We start from the raw sequence: 17,704 nt of genomic DNA, 5'->3' as shown, positions 1-17,704 counted from the left end.
AGCAGTGGTGAGAGAGGACATCCTTGTCTTGTGCTTGTTTTCAAAGGGAATGCTTCCAGTTTTTGCCCATTCAGTATGATACTGGCTGTGGGTTTGTCATAAATAGCTCTTATTATTTTGAGATATTTTCCATCAATACCTAGTTTATTGAGAGTTTTTAGCATGAAGGGCTGTTGAATTTTGTCAACAGATGCAGAATTTTCTGCATCTATTGATGTAATCATGTGGTTTTTGTCATTAGTTCTGTTATGTGATGGATTACGTTTATTGATTTGCATTTGTTGAATCAGCCTTGCATCCCAGGGATGAAGCCGACTTGATCGTGGTGGATAAGCTTTTTGATGTGCTGCTGGATTTGACTTGCCAGTATTTTATTGAGGATTTTTGCATCGATGTTCATCAGGGATATTAGCCTAAATTTCTCTTTTTTTTGTTGTTGTGTCTCTGCCAGGCTTTGATATCAGGATGATGCTGGCCTCATAAAATGAGTTAGGGAGGATTCCCTCTTTTTCTATTGATTGGAATAGTTTCAGAAGGAATAGTACCAGCTCCTCTTTGTAGCTCTGGTAGAATTCGGCTGTGAATCCGTCTGGTCCTGGACTTTTTTTGGTTGGTAGGCTATTTATTATTGCCTCAATTTCAGAGCCTGTTACTGGTCTATTCAGAGATTCTTAGTCTTGGGAGGGTATATGTGTCCAGGAATTTATCCATTTCTTCTAGATTTTCTAGTTTATTTGCATAGAGGTGTTTATAGTATTCTCTGATAGTAGTTTGTATTTCTGTAGGATCGTTTTATCATTTTTTATTTTTTTATTGCATCTATTTGATTCTTCTCTCTTTTCTTCTTTATTAATCTTGCCTAGTGGTCTATGTATTTTGTTGATCTTTTCAAAAAACCAGCTCCTGAACTCATTGATTTTTGGGGGTTTTTTTTGTCACTATCTCCTTCAGTTCTGCTCTCATCTTAGTTATTTCTTGCCTTCTGCTAGCTTTTGAATTTGTTTGCTCTTGCTTCTCTAGTACTTTTAATTGTGATGTTAGGGTGTCCATTTTAGATCTTTCTTGCTTTCTCTTGTGGGCATTTAGTGCTATAAATATCCCTCTACACACTACTTTAAATGTGTCCCAGAGATTCTGGTATGTTGCGTCTTTGTTCTCATTGGTTTCAAAGAACATCTTTATTTCTGCCTTCATTTCTTTATTTACCCAGAAGTCATTCAGGAGCAGGTTGTTCAGTTTCCATGTAGTTGTGTGGTTTTGAGTGAATTTCTTAATCCTGAGTTCTAATTTGATTTCACTGTTGTCTGAGAGACAGCTTGTTGTGATTTCTGTTCTTTTACATTTGCTGAGTTGTGTTTTACTTCCAACTATGTGGCCAATTTTAGAATAAGTGCAATGTGGTGCTGAGAAGAGTGTATATTCTGTTGATTTGGGGTGGATAGTTCTGTAGATGTCTATTAGGTCCACTTGGTGCAGAGCTGAGTTTAAATCCTAGGTATCCTTGTTAACCTTCTGTCTCATTGATCTAATATTTATAGTGGGATGTTAAAGTCTCCCATTATTATTGTGTGGGAGTCTAAGTCTCTTTGTAGGTCTCTAAGGGCTTACTTTGTGAATCTGGGTGCACCTGTATTGGGTGCATATATATTTAGGATAGTTAGCTCTTCTTGTTGAATTGACCCCTTTACCATTATGTAATGGCCTTCTTTGTCTCTTTTGATCTTTGTTGGTTTACACTGTTTTATCAGAGACTAGGATTGCGACTCCTGTTTTGTTTTGTTTTGTTTTTTTTCTTTCCATTTGTTGGGTAGATCTTCCTCCATCCCTTTATTTTGAGCCTATGTGTGTCTCTGCACGTAAGATGGGTCTCCTGAATACAGCACACTGATGGGTCTTGACTCTTTATTCAATTTGCCAGTCTGTGCCTTTTAATTGGAGCATTTAGCCTATTTACATTTAAGGTTAATATTGTTATATGTGAATTCGATCCTTTCATTATGATGTTAGCTGGTTATTTTGCCCGTTAATTGATGCAGTTTCTTTATTTTGCCCGTTAATTGATGCAGTTTCTTCCTAGCATCGATGGTCTTTACAATTTAGCATGTTTTTGCAGTGGCTGGTACTGGTTGTTCCTTTCCATGTTTAGTGGTTCCTTCAGGAGCTCTTGTAAGGCAGGTCTGGTAAAATCTCTCAGCATTTGCTTGTCTGTAAAGTATTTTATTTCCCCTTCACTTATGATGCTTAGTTTGGGCGGATATGAAATTCTGGGTTGAAAATTCTTTTCTTTAAGAATGTTGAATATTGGCCCCACTCTCTTCTGGCTTGTAGGGTTTCTGCTGAGAGATTTGCTGTTAGTCTGATGGGCTTTCCTTTGTGGGTAAACCGACCTTTCTCTCTGGCTGCTTAACACTTTTTCCTTCATTTCAACCTTGGTGAAACTGACAGTTATGTGTCTTGGGGTTGCTCTTCTCGAGGAGTATCTTTGTGGTGTTCTCTGTATTTCCTGAATTTGAATGTTGGTTTGCCTTGCTAGGTTGAGAAAGTTCTCCTGGATAATATCCTGAAGAGTGTTTTCTAGCTTGGTTCCATTCTCCCCATCACTTTCAGGTTCACCAATCAAACGGAGATGTGCTCTTTTCACATAGTCCCATATTTCTTTGAGACTTGCTCATTTCTTTTTACTCTTTTTTCTTCTAATCTTGTCATCTTGCTTCATTTCATTCATTTGATCTTCAATCACTGATATCCTTTCTTCCGCTTGATCGAATCGTCTATTGAAGCTTGTGTATGTGTCACAAAGTTCTTTTGCTGTGGTTTTCAGCTCCCTCAGGTCATTTAAGGTCTTCTCTACACTGTTTATCCTAGTTAGCCATTTGTCTAACCTTTTTTCAAGGTTTTTAGCTTCCTTGCAATGGGCTAGAACATGCTCCTTTAGCTCAGAGAAGTTTGTTATTACTGATCTTCTGAAGCCTTCTTCTGTCAATTCGTCAAAGTCATTCTCTGCTTAGTTTTGTTCTGTTGCTGGCAAGGAGCTGCGATCCTTTGGAGGAGAAGAGGTACTCTGGTTTTTGGAATTTTCAGCTTTTCTGCTCTGGTTTCTCCCCATCTTTGTGATTTTATCTACCTTTGGTCTTTGATGTTGGTGACCTACAGATGGGGTTTTGGTGTGGATGTCCTTTTTGTTGATGTTGATACTATTCCTTTCTGTTTGTTAGTTTTCCTTCTAACAGTCAGGGCCCTCAGCTCCCGGTCTGTTGGAGTTTGCTGGAGGTCCACTCCAGACCCTGTTTGCCTGGGTATCACCAGCGGAGGCTGCAGAACAGCAAATATTGCTGCCTGATCCTTCCTCTGGAAGCTTCATCCCAGAGGGGCACTCGCCTCTATGAGGTGTCTGTCAGCCCCTACTGGGAGGTGTCTCCCAGTCAGGCTACACGGGGGTCAGGGACCCACTTGAGGAGGCAGTTCTGTCTGTTCTCAGAGCTTGAACACCATGCTGGGAGAACCACTGCTCTCTTCAGAGTTGTCAGACAGGGACATTTAAGTCTGCAGAAGTTGTCTGCTGATTTTTGTTCAGCTATGCCTTGCCCCCAGAGGTGGAGTCTACAGAGGTAGCAGGCCTTGCTGAGCTGTGGTGGGCTCCACCCAGTTTGAGCTTCTGGACGCTTTGTTTACCTATTCAAGCCTCAGCCGTGGTGGATGCCCTTCCCCCTGCCAGGCTGCAGCCTCTCAGGTTGATCTCAGACTGTTGTGCTAGCAGTGAGCAAGGCTCCATTGGCATAGGACCCTCTGAGCCAGGCACAGGAGGGAATCTCCTGGTCTGCTTGGTGCTAACACCATTGAAAAGAGCGATATTTGGGCGGTAGTGTACCTGTTTTCCATGTACAGTCTGTCACAGCATCCCTTGGCTAGGAAAGGGAAATTGCTCAACCCCTTGCACTTCCTGGGTGAGGCGACACACCACCCGGCTTTGGCTCGCCCTCTGTGGGCTTCACCCACTGTCCAACCAGTCCCAATGGGATGAACCAGGTACCTCAGTTGGAAATGCAGAAATCACCCGTCTTCCGCATCAGTCTTGCTGGGAGCTGCAAACCAGAGCTGTTCCTATTTGACCATTTTGGAAGCAACCCCACCCCAGACATTTTAACACAAATATTCCACTTACCCAAGTCTAAAGTTAATCAATAGCTTCACAGTTTTCCTAAATGATGCAAGGAATTTGGAACACTATCACTTTGATTACTCTTCTTTGTGTACTGCATTTTTGTTCCTCTTTGTTTTTGTTTAATCCTACAGGATTTGTTGACATTACTTCATATAGTCAGTGCTCACATAAATTGACCCTTTCTCAGCCATCATTCTCACATCTTAGATCTACACTTGGACTCACTGTCCTTTTCATTAAATACATCTTTCACAATTTCCTTAACAAAGGTTGGTGGCTGGAAAATTCTGTTTTTATTAATTTAAATGAATACAGTTCTAAGTTGACATCTATTTTCTTGATATTTTTGAGACAGTCTTACTCTTGTTGCCCAGGCTGGAGTGCAGTGGCACAATCTCTGCTCACTGCTACCTCTACCTCCTGGGTTCAAGCAATTCTCCTGCCTTAGTCTCCTGAGTAGCTGGGATTACAGGCAGCCACCACTATGCCTAGCTAATTTTTTGTATTTTTAGTAAAGATGGTATTTCACTATTATGGCCAGGCTGGTCTCAAACTCCTGACCTCAGGTGATTCACCTGCCTTGGCCTCCCAAAGTGCTGGGATTACTGACATGAGCCACAGCATCTGGCCTGACATCTGTTTTCTCTAAGGACATGGAAAATACTATTTCCCTCTCCTGGGCCTCCCACTGGTACCAGTGAGAAATCAGATCTCAGACTAAATATCATTCAAATGTAGTTAATTTGTGTTTTCTCATTGGCTTTTACAGAGGTCTCTTTGTCTTTGTCTCACTCTGATATAACTACAGGTGGATTTCTGTTTCTTTCAATTGTGCTTGAAAATTATGTTTAGTTCATCTGTGAGTCAATGTCTTTTATCAGTTCCGAAAAATCCACAGCTATTATCTCTTCAAATATTGCCTTTGGTCCCTTCATATATTATCCCTTTTCCCTGTAGCTTCCACATCTCTTAACGTTTCTGTCCTGTTTTCCCTGTTTGTCTCAGGCACTGAACTCTGAATAATTTCTTCAGAAATAATGTTCTTTTTGCTAATTCTCACTAGGTACAAATAAACAGCTGCCAAAACTTTTCAACAGTTTTCATGTCAATCATTATACGTATCTTGTCTATAAATTTTACTTTTACTTTTTTTTTTTTTTTTTTTTTTTTTGAGACAGAGTCTCACTCTGTTGCCCAGGCTGGAGCACAGTGGTGGAATCTCGACTCACTGCAAGCTCCACCTCCCAGGTTCACGCCATTCTTTCACCTCAGCCTCCTGAGTAGCTGGGACTACAGGTGACCACCAAGACGCACAGCTAATTTTTTGTATTTTTAGTAGAGATGGGGTTTCACCATGTTAGCCATGATGGTCTCGATCTCCTGACCTCGTGATCCGCCTGCCTCGGCCTCCCAAAACGCTGGGATTACAGGTGTGAGCCACCAGGCTTGGCCTTACTTTTACTTTTAAACTTGCTTTTTTAAAAACTTTTAAGCTTCCACTTTTATTTCATTAAAACATATTAGACATTCTTATTTTATATTCTGTATCTGATAATTCCAATACTCGCTGTCTTTGTGGGTCTAATTCGGCTGCCTTTATTTTTGCCAGCTCTTGAGCGTGGTGACTCGATTCCTTGTGCGTTTTGTGGTTTTCAACATTAAGTTTGTGTTTCTTGGAATTTTATATGAGGGAGTTCTTGGAGGCCTCATCTGAAGGTAAATGCCTGAGAGACAATGCTCATCTGCTTTTGCCAGTTATCTCAGAGCACACCAGGCCTGGACTACTACAAACTAAATGATGGTTTGGAAAAGTTTGGGACCACAAAAAAATGAATGAATTCAAAGTAAAAGTCTATAGAAGACCACCTGGTAATGATACATTTTCAAGGAAGATTTATTGTTCACTCTAACCCAAGGATGTAAGCTAGGCAATTAGCCTTACAGTCCCTGGGGTAGGGTATACATATCCTTAGTCTACCCTGACACCAAGTAGGTAACTGTTTAAGGCTCCAGCTTACCATAAGGGGGGTCTCCTACAAGAGTCTCTTTCTTGGGCTACCCATGAAAACCAGAGACCAAGGTATCAAGTTTGGCAGATGTGCTCAGGACTAAACCTCTCCTATCTACTTCCAATTTCAGGTTCTCCTTTCACTTAGTTTTGGCCTCTATGCATGCCTTATATTCATACTGGTTTCTCAATGTATTAGAATTTTTTGTTCAGCATATTTAGTTTATACAAACAGAAGAACTGGTCAGGGTATCTAGTACCCAGACTGTTGGAATCACAAGTCCTTCACTGTCATTTCATTTTAACCTGAACAATTGCGGTATCCCATCACATCACCATAGGCTCATTTACAATAATTGAAAAGATGCTAAGATGCTACTTTTGAAAATATACTTCCTTTATCGCCACAGATAAGTTTTTTTTTTTTTTTTTTTTTTTTTTTTTTTTTTTTTTTTTGAGACGGAGTCTCACTCTGTCACCCAAGCTGGAGTGCAGTGGCGCTATCTCAGCTCACTGCAAGGTCCACCTCCCGGGTTCATGCCATTCTTCTGCCTCAGCCTCCCGAGTAGCTGGGACTACAGGTGCCCGCCACCATGCCCAGCTAATTTTATTTGTATTTTTAGCAGAGACGGAGTTTCACCGTGTTAGCCAGAATGGTCTCGATCCCCTGACCTCATGATCTGCCCGCCTTGGCCTCCCAAAGTGCTGGGATTACAGGCGTGAACCACCGCGCCTGGCCCATCACAGGTAAGTTTTTAAAAGCATATGTAGGGAGGGAAAAAGAACAGAATAAAGGAACTAAGGTCTTCCATGAGGCACAGAGGGTTAAATGGGAGATAGACTGAATTAACTCTTCAGCCAGAGATGGTGACTGTCTCACATGGCCATACATTTCTGTGGCCACCACAGGTGCATTTAAAAGGCTTGGGCAGGATAGACAGTCCCAAATAATCACTGCTGGCGGTAGCCAGGACTCCAAATTTGGATCCTATTGCAGAAATTACACACGTTAAGACTTAATTTGTTTTTGATCCATCAGATTCTGCTAATGAAAACTAATTGCCTTGAAACTCATTTTCTACGTGTTTGTATCAGAAACTCTGTAGCTAACCCTGAATTATTGGATTTGTATTTCTGCCTCCAAAATCAAACAACTGTGAATGTTTCAGTTTCTCGTTTAACGCTTGATCTTCTCTTTGATCATTTTGTTGGATGTGAAAAATGGTAGGTTAATACTAAATGTTAACCAATTCTTGATGGCTTACTTTTCTCAATTTGCTTTGGTGGTAGCTTGCATCTAATACGGTAAGTGAATGCAATTAGACTGTGGATAAATAACATTAACATATGTTCATATTCAGTACTGGTAGAGTCTGAAGACATGATTTCTCCTCTGTCAAACCTCCACAATCTTTTTTTTTTTTAAAAAAAAAAAAAAAAAAAAAAAGTCTCACTCTGTTACTAGGCTGGAGTACAGTGGTGTGATCTCAGCTCACTGCAACCTCCGCCTCCCAGGTTAAAGTGATTCTCCTGCCTCAGCCTCTCGGGTAGCTGGGACCACAGGCTCACGCTGCCATGCCCAGCTAATTTTTTCATTTTTAGTAGAGATAAAGTTTCACCATGTTGGCCAGGATGGTCTCGATCTCTTGACCTTGTGATCCGCCACCTCAGCCTCCTGAAGTGTTGAGATTAAAGGCATTAGCCACCATGCCCAGCCATCAAATCTTTATTGATTTGATTTCTCTATGCAACTTGTGGCTCTGAGTAATTTGGCCTTTGGGTCTCTTTCAGTTTAACTTTCAAAGTCTTCTGGGTATCTTTTTTCTCTTGTCTCACATTAACTCAGAATGATGCCGAATAATTTTCCATTTAGATGAGTGAGGCAACTAGGAAAGGCAGTAACTGATGTCACAAATATCTTCTAAGCCTGATTCAGACTCAAAGAAAGTTTTGAAAAGAAAAATTGGATATGTTTTTCTTTTCTTGGCATTTTATCATTTCCCCCAAATGTATTAGTGGCAGTTATTGAACCATATTTATTAATTTCTCATGAAAATTCAGTTACAATATTTTGTTCTTACCAGTAGTCTAGCAAAACAAGCTATTCTTTTAATAAACCCTGGGGATTATATCTTGACGTTAAGATGAGTGAGTGTTTTAAGATAATTTAAATTCTCTTTTATCTGTGTTTATTCAGATTCCATTATTTAAATGTATGCATGATAGTATAAAGTCTTTCAGTTACAAAAAGAATAACCAATGTATTATGTAACTTCTTCCTAATTGATAATTAATATTTGCACCTGCAGTTTTTTATTCTGCCTGTGAAAATCTGCGATAAAATGAGGTTTAAATCTGAATTTGTGCTCACTTCACAGGGCTCCTGTTAGCTAGTGTGAGCAGGTAGTACCCCCATTACGTCGCTAAGGGGAGCTGTTGGTCCTTCATTACTCGGTAAACCAGTGCTGGCCTCTGCCTGGTCTGTGAAGTTACTTTCTGATTAGGAGTGGTTCATTATCATTTCATGCTTGGCGCAATTATGAAAGAATTCTGTAATCATTCAGAGAGGCACCAAAGCAGCTAGGAAAAAGAAGCTGATAAACTCAATCAGATACCTTGAAAACTTCTAAAGAATACTCAGCTGGCTTAGAGCTCATCATCAAATCCTAACAACTTCTCTAACAGAGAAAGTAAAATTATGAAAATTCCATACAAAAAACACATTTCATTAAAGTTGAAAAGGATAGTAGGCTAAGAGTTACATGATAAATGGCCCCAAAACTGCTTATTAAAGAATAAACGCGGCCGGGCGCGGTGGCTCAAGCCTGTAATCCCAGCACTTTGGGAGGCCGAGACAGGCGGATCACGAGGTCAGGAGATCGAGACCATCCTGGCTAACACGGTGAAACCCCGTCTCTACTACAAAATACAAAAAAAACTAGCCGGGCCAGGTGGCGGGCGCCTGTAGTCCCAGCTACTCGGCAGGCTGAGGCAGGAGAATGGCATAAACCTGGGAGACAGAGCTTGCAGTGAGCTGAGATCCGGCCACTGTACTCCAGCCTGGGTGACAGAGCGAGACTCTGTCTCAAAAAAATTAAAAAAATAAATAAATAAATAAAAATAAAAAAAAGAATAAACGCCCATGAAAATGTTGTCAATCAACCAGGACTACTTTTTCCTTTTTTCTCTTTTTCAATCCAATTCAAAAAACCTGGTAATACCCAGCCGTCACTAGCCAAAGGGTGTAAGGGAGGTCATGTGAATACTGACAGATGAATTTTTGTTGGCTTGATAAACCTGTTTTGTAACCAGAATCTCAGCTGCATTTGGATGTCTTCTCCCTATTCTAGAATCTTCTTGGAGCACATCTGCTCTCAGGGGCCCCATTTTTGCTCCTGCAAGCTCCATTTTTTATCAACCTCCTTTTACCTCAACTCAGTTTCCAGGCTTATCTGTGGGTATCCTCAGCCTCATTTGAAGGCATGTCTGACTGGTGTCCTCTTAAGAAGAGGAAATTTGGACACAGAGACCCACACAGAGGGAAGACCATGTGAGGACACAGGGAGAAGACAGCCATCCAAGCCAAGGAGAGGCCTCACCAGAACCCAACCCTGCCAACACCTTGGTCTTGGACTTCAGCCTCCAGAACTGAGAGGAAATAAGTTTCCGTTGCTTCAGCCTCCCAGCCCATGATTCTTTGCTATGGCACCTGCAGCAGACTGAGACAGCCCTGTCTGTCCCTCCTGGCCACCGGGTTGTGAGCTGACTATGAACAGGCTGATGGGCGCTGAGGGCAGAAGCTCCCTTGTCCTGCTTCCCATCGGGATTCTAGGCGGAAAACCTCTTAGCGTTCTTGATCCAACATGAGATTCCTGTTAGTGTGCAATCCGTAGCATCGCTGGGCATGGAAGGACACATCTTCAGCTGCCCAGTTCTCCCTCAGCTCCTGGGGTGCCCGGCAGGTCCCTAATCCTGGTGTGGGCCACATGGAAGGCCACTCACATGCAGGAGGATGAGCTGAGGGGGACAGTGGTTGCTGCAAGGGAAAAACCTGGGCCCTGTAGGCCGACACAGCAGAGCGACTGCCCCAGCTGGGGAGTGCACGGAGTCACAGTTGGCTTCTGCTCCTTGGAGCAGGGAGGTGGGGCCAGGCCAGCGGGGGGAGTCCAGGCCAGCGGGCGGAGTCCAGGCCAGCTGACCTGAGAGGATGGTGACAGCAGATGGCAGCAGTGATCTGTGACCAGGGTGACAGTCACTGTAGCTGAGAGGTCAAGGACCCCGAGAGCAGCACAGGCCCTGGCTGCAGAGCCCAGGCTTCCTTGCCCAGGCATCGCTGGAAGACAAGGGAGAGGGTGTGGGTTTGGGGTGCTGAAGGAGGGAGTGTTTTCCTGTCAAAGGCAAACTGCAGCAGATGCAACATTCCCTTCGGGGCACGGAAGGGAAACTACAGCTTTCCTAGGAATCCGCAACTTCCCATGCAAGGAGCCCAAGGGTAGCAAATGTAGCCCTGGATTCCAGGACTGGCCACCACTTCTCCCGCTAAACTGCAAAAAAGTCCCAGGTGTCATCTGGGCACCATGCCCAAATGGTGGAATTTCACTACTGGGAGATGGCATAATCACTTGTCCCTCGTGAAATGTCCCCATGGTGGTGGTGGTGGTGGTGATGATTCTTCTTCTCCTTCTTCTCCTTCTCCTTCTCCTTCTCCTCCTCCTCCTCCTCCTCCTCCTCCTCCTTCTTCTTTCTTTTCTTCTTCTTCTTCTTCCTCTTTTCTTCTTCTCCTTCTTCTTTCTTCCTCCTCCTCCTCCTCCTCCTTCCTCTTCCTCTTCCTCTTCTTCCTCCTCCTCCTCCTTCTTTTTTGACATAGAGTCTCGTTCTGTCACCCAGGCTGGAGTGCAGTGGCATGATCTCAGATCACTGCAACCTCCACCTCCCTGGTTCAAGCAATTCCCCTGCCTCAGCCTCCCAAGTAGCTGTGACTACAGACACACACCACCATGCCCAGCTAATTTTTTTTGTATTTTTAGTGGAGACAGGGTTTCACCATGTTGGCCACACTGGTCTCGAACTCCTGACCTCAGGCAATCCATCTGCATCAGCCTCCCAAAGTGCTAGGATTACAGGCGTGAGCCATTGTGCCCGCCCCCCGCTTTTTTTTTAATCTCCCTTTTCTTTTTTCTTTCTGTGTTATCAAATGCTAACTGCCCAAAGTGTCACTGAAACAGTCTGTTGATCAGCCCACAAAGCCCTGTAGATTCTGGCTGTAGGGAAGAAGAGGCAGAGGGAGGAGGGCAAAGCTGGCATCTTTACTGAGATGCTCAAGTCTGATTCCAGGTGGGTTTTCCCATTGAATGGGGCCTTGGTTAGGCTTGGGTGAGGACCATGCTGTAATCGGTGAGGACTGCGGGATGACACAGCAAATCGGTGATTTTGAGGCAGGGTAAAAAGAGTCTTGGGACGGTTTGATGTTTTGTATTGAAAAGCTGATGGGTCTTTCCAGAAGATGTTGGAAAGATAAAGTTATCAACAGCTCTCTGGCAAGTTTGCTGGAATAGTAAACTCATGTTGAGGAGGACAATAGGCCAATGAAGTCACGTTAATGTAGACCGTGAGCTGTGTGGTGTAGACAGCCCCGGTTCTCAATCTGGTACGGAGAAAGCCCTGGTCCAGAGGCAGATGAGGCAGCGTGTCCAAGCAGAGCTGGCTTGCCTGGGCTCGCCAGGGCTCTGCCGCTTATGGTGTGTGAGATTTGGGGATAGTTGCCTCACCTCAATGCTTGGAAGATAGCAAGTTCTTGCTACTAATCTTAGCAGAATCTATTCTCAGCCCTCAAAGAACGTCAGCATTCATGGAGAAATCAGATGTGCAGCAGACGTGGCCTGAGAGACCCGGGCTCACCTCCTGGCGTGTCCTTGGGCAAGCAGGTTGCCGCACATCCAGCCTCACGGCTCCCCGCCTGCAGCCTCTCCCGTATGCTTCACAGGGCTGTCATGGAGGGCGCATGGAAAATCACTCACACGCTCAATTCTGGAGCCCTCTGCTATGAAAGGCATCCCTAAGGGGCCTCCCCTTCACTGCCCCCATCTCTCTTACCTCCCCTTACCCACTCCATCTCCACTCCTCTGCCAGTTGCTCCCCTCCCACGCCTCTTCTGTTTCTCCCCTCCCTGCCTGTGCCTTCTGTGTATGTTTGGTTTCTTTTCAGGGTAAAACCCTTATTCCAGGCCTTTGTTTGTCTAGTTTCAGGTGAAGACGCCAGATACGTTTACCATAGCTTGGCTTTAGCAACCGAGTCCTAGGGTCAGACCCAGACTAGCTAGCTGTGCAGATGGAGGTAAGGTACCTAATGCTGCGCCATCTGTTTCCACATCTTAACAATGACACAGTGCCTGCTGTGTACACAGGTGTTTTCACATTGGCTGGCACAGGCAGATGGAGGAGTGCTTGACTCACCTCCCAAGCTCTCCTGGGATCACAGGAACTACTTTGTCGGTGGCTTTGGGGTTTATTGGATTAGTGGGCCAGGCTGTCTGTGTCCCAGTCGTGGCTCCATCCCTCAGGGCCAGGTTTAGTGAGGCTGCAGAGGAGCTCCACTTGGCACAAAATTTAAGGGGCCACCAAAATCTCTGTAATCAAGCTGGATAATATCTTTTTTTTTTTTTTTTTTTTTTTTTTTTTTTTTTTTGAGACGGAGTCTCGCTCTGTCGCCCAGGCTGGAGTGCAGTGGCCCGATCTCGGCTCACTGCAAGCTCCGCCTCCCGGGTTTACGCCATTCTCCTGCCTCAGCCTCCGAGTAGCTGGGACTACAGGCTCCCGCCACCACGCCCGGCTAGTTTTTTGTATTTTTAGTAGAGACGGGGTTTCACCATGTTAGCCAGGATGGTCTCGATCTCCTGACTTCGTGATCCACCCGCCTCGGCCTCCCAAAGTACTGGGATTACAGGCTTGAGCCACCGCGCCCGGCCTGGATAATATCTTAATGCAGTCTTTCTAAACATCTTATCAGCAAACTACAGCTCACAGGCTGGTCTCCTGGTTTTGTTGTTGTTGTTGTTGTTGTTGTTATTGAAACGAAGTCTCGCTCTGTCACCCAGGCTGGAGTGCAGTGGTACGGTCTCGGCTCACTGCAAGCTCTGCCTTCCGGGTTCACGCCATTCTCCCGCCTCAGCCTCCCAAGTAGCTGGGACCACAGGTGCCCACCACCACGCCCGGCTAATTTTTTGTATTTTTAGTAGAGACAGGGTTTTGCCATTCACAGGATGGTCTCGATCTCCTGACCTCGTGATCCACCCACCTCGGCCTCCCAAAGTGCTGGGATTACAGGCGTGAGCCACCACGCCCGGCCCCTCCTGTTTTGTAAGTCATGTGTTATTTCAGAGCTGAGATTCTGGAAGCTCGTATATTCGGAAGGTACCCAGTATTAATGAAGCCGAAGTCTGCATCTACTGGGGAGACCCATTCTGCTTCCATGGCTCCTCTGCCCAAGAAGCGTTTGCCATAGGCACTTGATCATCCTCTACTTTGGCTCCCAGAAGCACAGCAACATAGAGAAGGCTGGCGGTGGGGGCTAGGAGTGAGGGAAGAGGGCAGGGCTCAGGCGTGTGGCTCTTCTGCCCTGGTAGCCTCATGTCTCCAGGGTTCTTACCTATCCTATCTCTTTCTCCTTGCTTTTTGTCCTGTGTTTCCAATTCATTTAATAAGCAGTGTGTTTCAAACACTGTACTTTAACCTGTGAGCCTCTCTGTTCCTTGGTGTCTGTGACAGCTTGCCTGGCAGTGAACTTGAAGGCTCCCACTACTTCAAGGGACTTTCCATAGGAGAAGGGTTTTGGCCTCCTCCCTAGTGTTCAATTGATCCAGGACTTTTCTTATTTTGGGTGAGTCTAGATAAACAGGCCAAATACAGCACCATGAGGAAAAGACAAAGAATGCAGTGACTAGGCTGGGGGCAGTGGCTCATGTCTATAATCCCAGCTCTTTGGGAGGCTGAGACGGGTGGATCATGAGGTCAAGAGATCGAGACCATCCTGGCCAACATGGTGAAACCCCATCTCTACTAAAAATACAAAAAATTAGCCAGGTGTGATGGTGATCCCTGTAATCCCAGCTACTTGGGGGGCTGAGGCAGGAGAATTGCTTGAGCCTGGTAGGCGGAGGTTGCAGTGAGCAGAGATCATGGCATTGCACTGCAGCCTGGGTGACAGAGCGAGACTCTGTCTCAAAAAAGATACTTTAGCAGGATGCAATGAGAGTGCTCAGATTGCATGTGGTTGAGATAAACAGGCTCCCCCACCACTCCCACCACACATATCCTCTTCTTAGCTAACAGGGCTTATAAAGACTCTCCCAGAGACTAATCACAGTATCAGGAAAGTCAGGCCCTCATAACCTACAATTCTACATCAGCTGCTGAGCACTTTTTTTTTTTTTTTTTTTTTTTTTTTGAGACAAGGTCTCCCTCTGTTGCCCAGGTTGGTGCTCAGTAGTGTGATCCTGGCTCACTGCAACCTCCACTTCCCAGGTTCAAGCAATCCTCCCACCTCAGCCTCCCAAGTAACTGGGGCCAGGTCTCACTATGTTGCTCAGGCTGGTTTTGAACTCCTGACCTCAAGCGATCCTCCTGCCTCGGCCTCCCAGAGTGCTGAGATTACAGGTGTGAGCCACTGCGCCTGGCTGTGAGCCACAATTTTCACAGAAAACCAACCAGGGCTCCAAAGGATCCAGCAATTTAAAACAGTGCAACATTCCAAAGTGCAAGGTGAAGTTGTCTTCTCCCCAGCGCTTTCTGAACCAAGGAAATATTCAGCGATGCACGTTCCTGCTCCTGAAGGCATAGCGGCCTCTCCCCTTCCCACTGACAAGGGACATGTCTTCTTTTCTTCAGCAAAACTATAGGCTTGAAGGCCAGCCTGGCTGTTGTCTTGAGAGAAAAGTTTCCAGATTCCTCAGCCCCGTCTTAGCACAGCAACCAGCAAAGAAGGCTGTGCTGCTCAGAGCAAATCACTGGGCTCGGCGAGCCTCCAGGTAGGGTTGGGTGCCAGGGCTGGGCTGAGAGTAGCCTGGGTGGCTCGGGCCACTTGGGCTCCTGTGCCCTGGTTTCTTCATCCATAGGGAGGAGAGGATATTAGAGAAAATATGTGTGAATGCTAAATGGGTCAATATGAGCATCTTCCCCCCTGGGCACCTGCTAAGCACTTCATAAACATGAACCATCATGGCATGGGGCAGCTGGGGCTACAATTTGCCATAGGGGAGAGAATGGGAGCGACATCTCGAAAAAGGCAAAGAGAAGTAGGACTCCTCAGTCCTCTCTCAGGGATGCTCTGAAAGCAAAGGGAGGAGCGATCGCTCTCCAGCCACCAGCCATCCCTGTGCCCCGGGGAGCAGTTCCAGAAAAGCGCACACAGGAAAGCATTTACAGTGATTCCAGAGTGGGGTGACTGTTGAGGCTGCTCCAGACAGGAATGCAGGGCAGTTGTGCCCTGGAGGCCCTGGCAGGGAGTGCAGAATGGGCTGCCATGGCCTGGAGCTGCGCAGAGACCCCCACGAGCCTCCAGAGAAGGCGCCTAGGAGCCCAGCAGGCGAAGAGAGGCTCAGGCCTGTGGTGGCAGGGGTTTTGGGGGTGGGGGTGTCTCAGAAGAGGCAGGGACACCCCCAGCCCCTAGCCCCAGCTCAGCAAGCCGAGCTGTGTGGGTTCTCAGATGGCCACGTAGCCTGCAGCCCCAACAACTGAGAGGCCATGCCAGGGACAGCAGCTGGGGGGCAGCACCCTCCAAGGACCCCCTGAAGTAGGGAACCCCCATCCACACCTCAGAACTGCATTCTTGAACCCAGTTAGCTCAACTTTGCTCTAGCCAAGTCCCCAAAATGCCCATAGACACCCCAATGCCACCAAATCTGAAAAAATTTTTAGAAAGGGCAAGTTAGCGTAGAAAGATAGGATGCTCTGGACAAACTGCAGTTCAATTATCTTCATTTTGTCAACTTGATAAAAACAGATGACCCTGTGATGATATTACCGGGGTCCCTCCCAGGCCTTACAAGAGACTCAAGTGAGTGGGGAGCCTAAAGATTCTTTGGTCTCCCCGTAAGTCCTTGTCTACTTGTAAGAGCTGAAATCTAAAAGGAAACTGGGGATATGAAGAATTTTCCTCCCAGTTATATCTCTGCCCAATTCTGTTTGCTGAACCTAAGGTCTGGTCTCCATTTACAGGAAGACTTAACCACTTGCTTTGAAAGATAAAGTAGATTGGGTAGTAAAGAGCTGCATATTAATGAATTAAAGCTTGCTTACAAAAACCTCGTCATCAAAAATGGGATTTCAGGCAGGTTCATAAAATACAGTTTATCCTTAAATGTTCCCTTGGAAACGATTGTGCAGGATGTGAACGTTAATCTCTGAGACCTTGGACTTTAAATTCTTAATCTAATTGTTGCCTATTTGCTTAGGCTTCCTGACCTTTCATTGCCGAGCAGTTTATTGTTACAAGCTTTCTGCTTTATAGGGTAGTTTTTAAATTTTTAACTACGCTGGGGCAACACATAGAGAATATCTCATAATGGCTGCAAGCACAATCTTTGGCAAAATAAAGCCACTGCAGGTTAATTAAGAAATTTAGAAGATTCTTTCACAGACAACTCTGTGCCCTGAGAGGAAAGGTTATAATTAAGATAGATTCAGTGTCATTGCGATCATTTAAAATGCCAACGCTTCAAAAACTGAAGACAATAAAGTCAGCGGGAGAACACATACTATGTGTTCAAAGGGTTTATTGGATGAACTGACCTTGCTAAGAACAAGGAAAAAGGAACTTTTGTTCTTCCCACCACTGTCTTCACACCTGCACCCCCTGATCTCCATTCCTAAGGCAAGGAAGATGTACTTAAGCTTTCCCTGTGACTTTCAGAGATTAGAGCAATCTCCTTCTCAGATGTTAAAAAGTCCAGACCCTCTGACTCAAAATGCAAACGTCCCATTCGATGGAAAGCTTCCACGGCGCAGGCCTGAGCTGGGTTTGGCAGCTCTAAGCTCATTTCTGGCTTCTCCAGGGCAGGGTGAAGGGTGGGACAGACAGGGAAAAGGGGCTTCTTGCATGAGGTTGTGGCCATCCGGTGCCGTGGCAGTGGTGTCATGATGATGGTCTGGAGGGCTGCTCTTGTGGGTTCTTCAGGCGCACACACAGCTGGGGACATTGGACGGGGCCCCTCCCTGGTGGGAGCAAAGCAGCCTCTGGCTCACTTCCTAGGGCTGGCCCACAGGCCCTGCTTCCACGCCACAGAGATCCTTTTCCCTCTCTGGAAAAAGATCTTCTTGGGCAGAGGCGTCTTTGAAGTCGGCTCCGCCTTGGCTCACAGTTTCCCCTCCCCTCCAGCGGTTCAGGTGCCACCCCTTGAAGCACCAACTCTCTGTTGCTGGGGACAGCGTCCGCCATCTCTTGCCTTCAGACTTTTCCAGGTGAGAACCAGGGGGTGGTCTCGGGGTGGGGGGGCACCCGACCCAGGGGCTCACCTGCAGCTCCCACAAGGCCCTTCATCT

Source organism: Macaca fascicularis, chromosome 18, assembly GCF_037993035.2.
Source record: "Macaca fascicularis isolate 582-1 chromosome 18, T2T-MFA8v1.1".
NCBI lineage: Eukaryota > Metazoa > Chordata > Mammalia > Primates > Cercopithecidae > Macaca > Macaca fascicularis.
Note: the sequence above shows the minus strand (reverse complement) of the source record.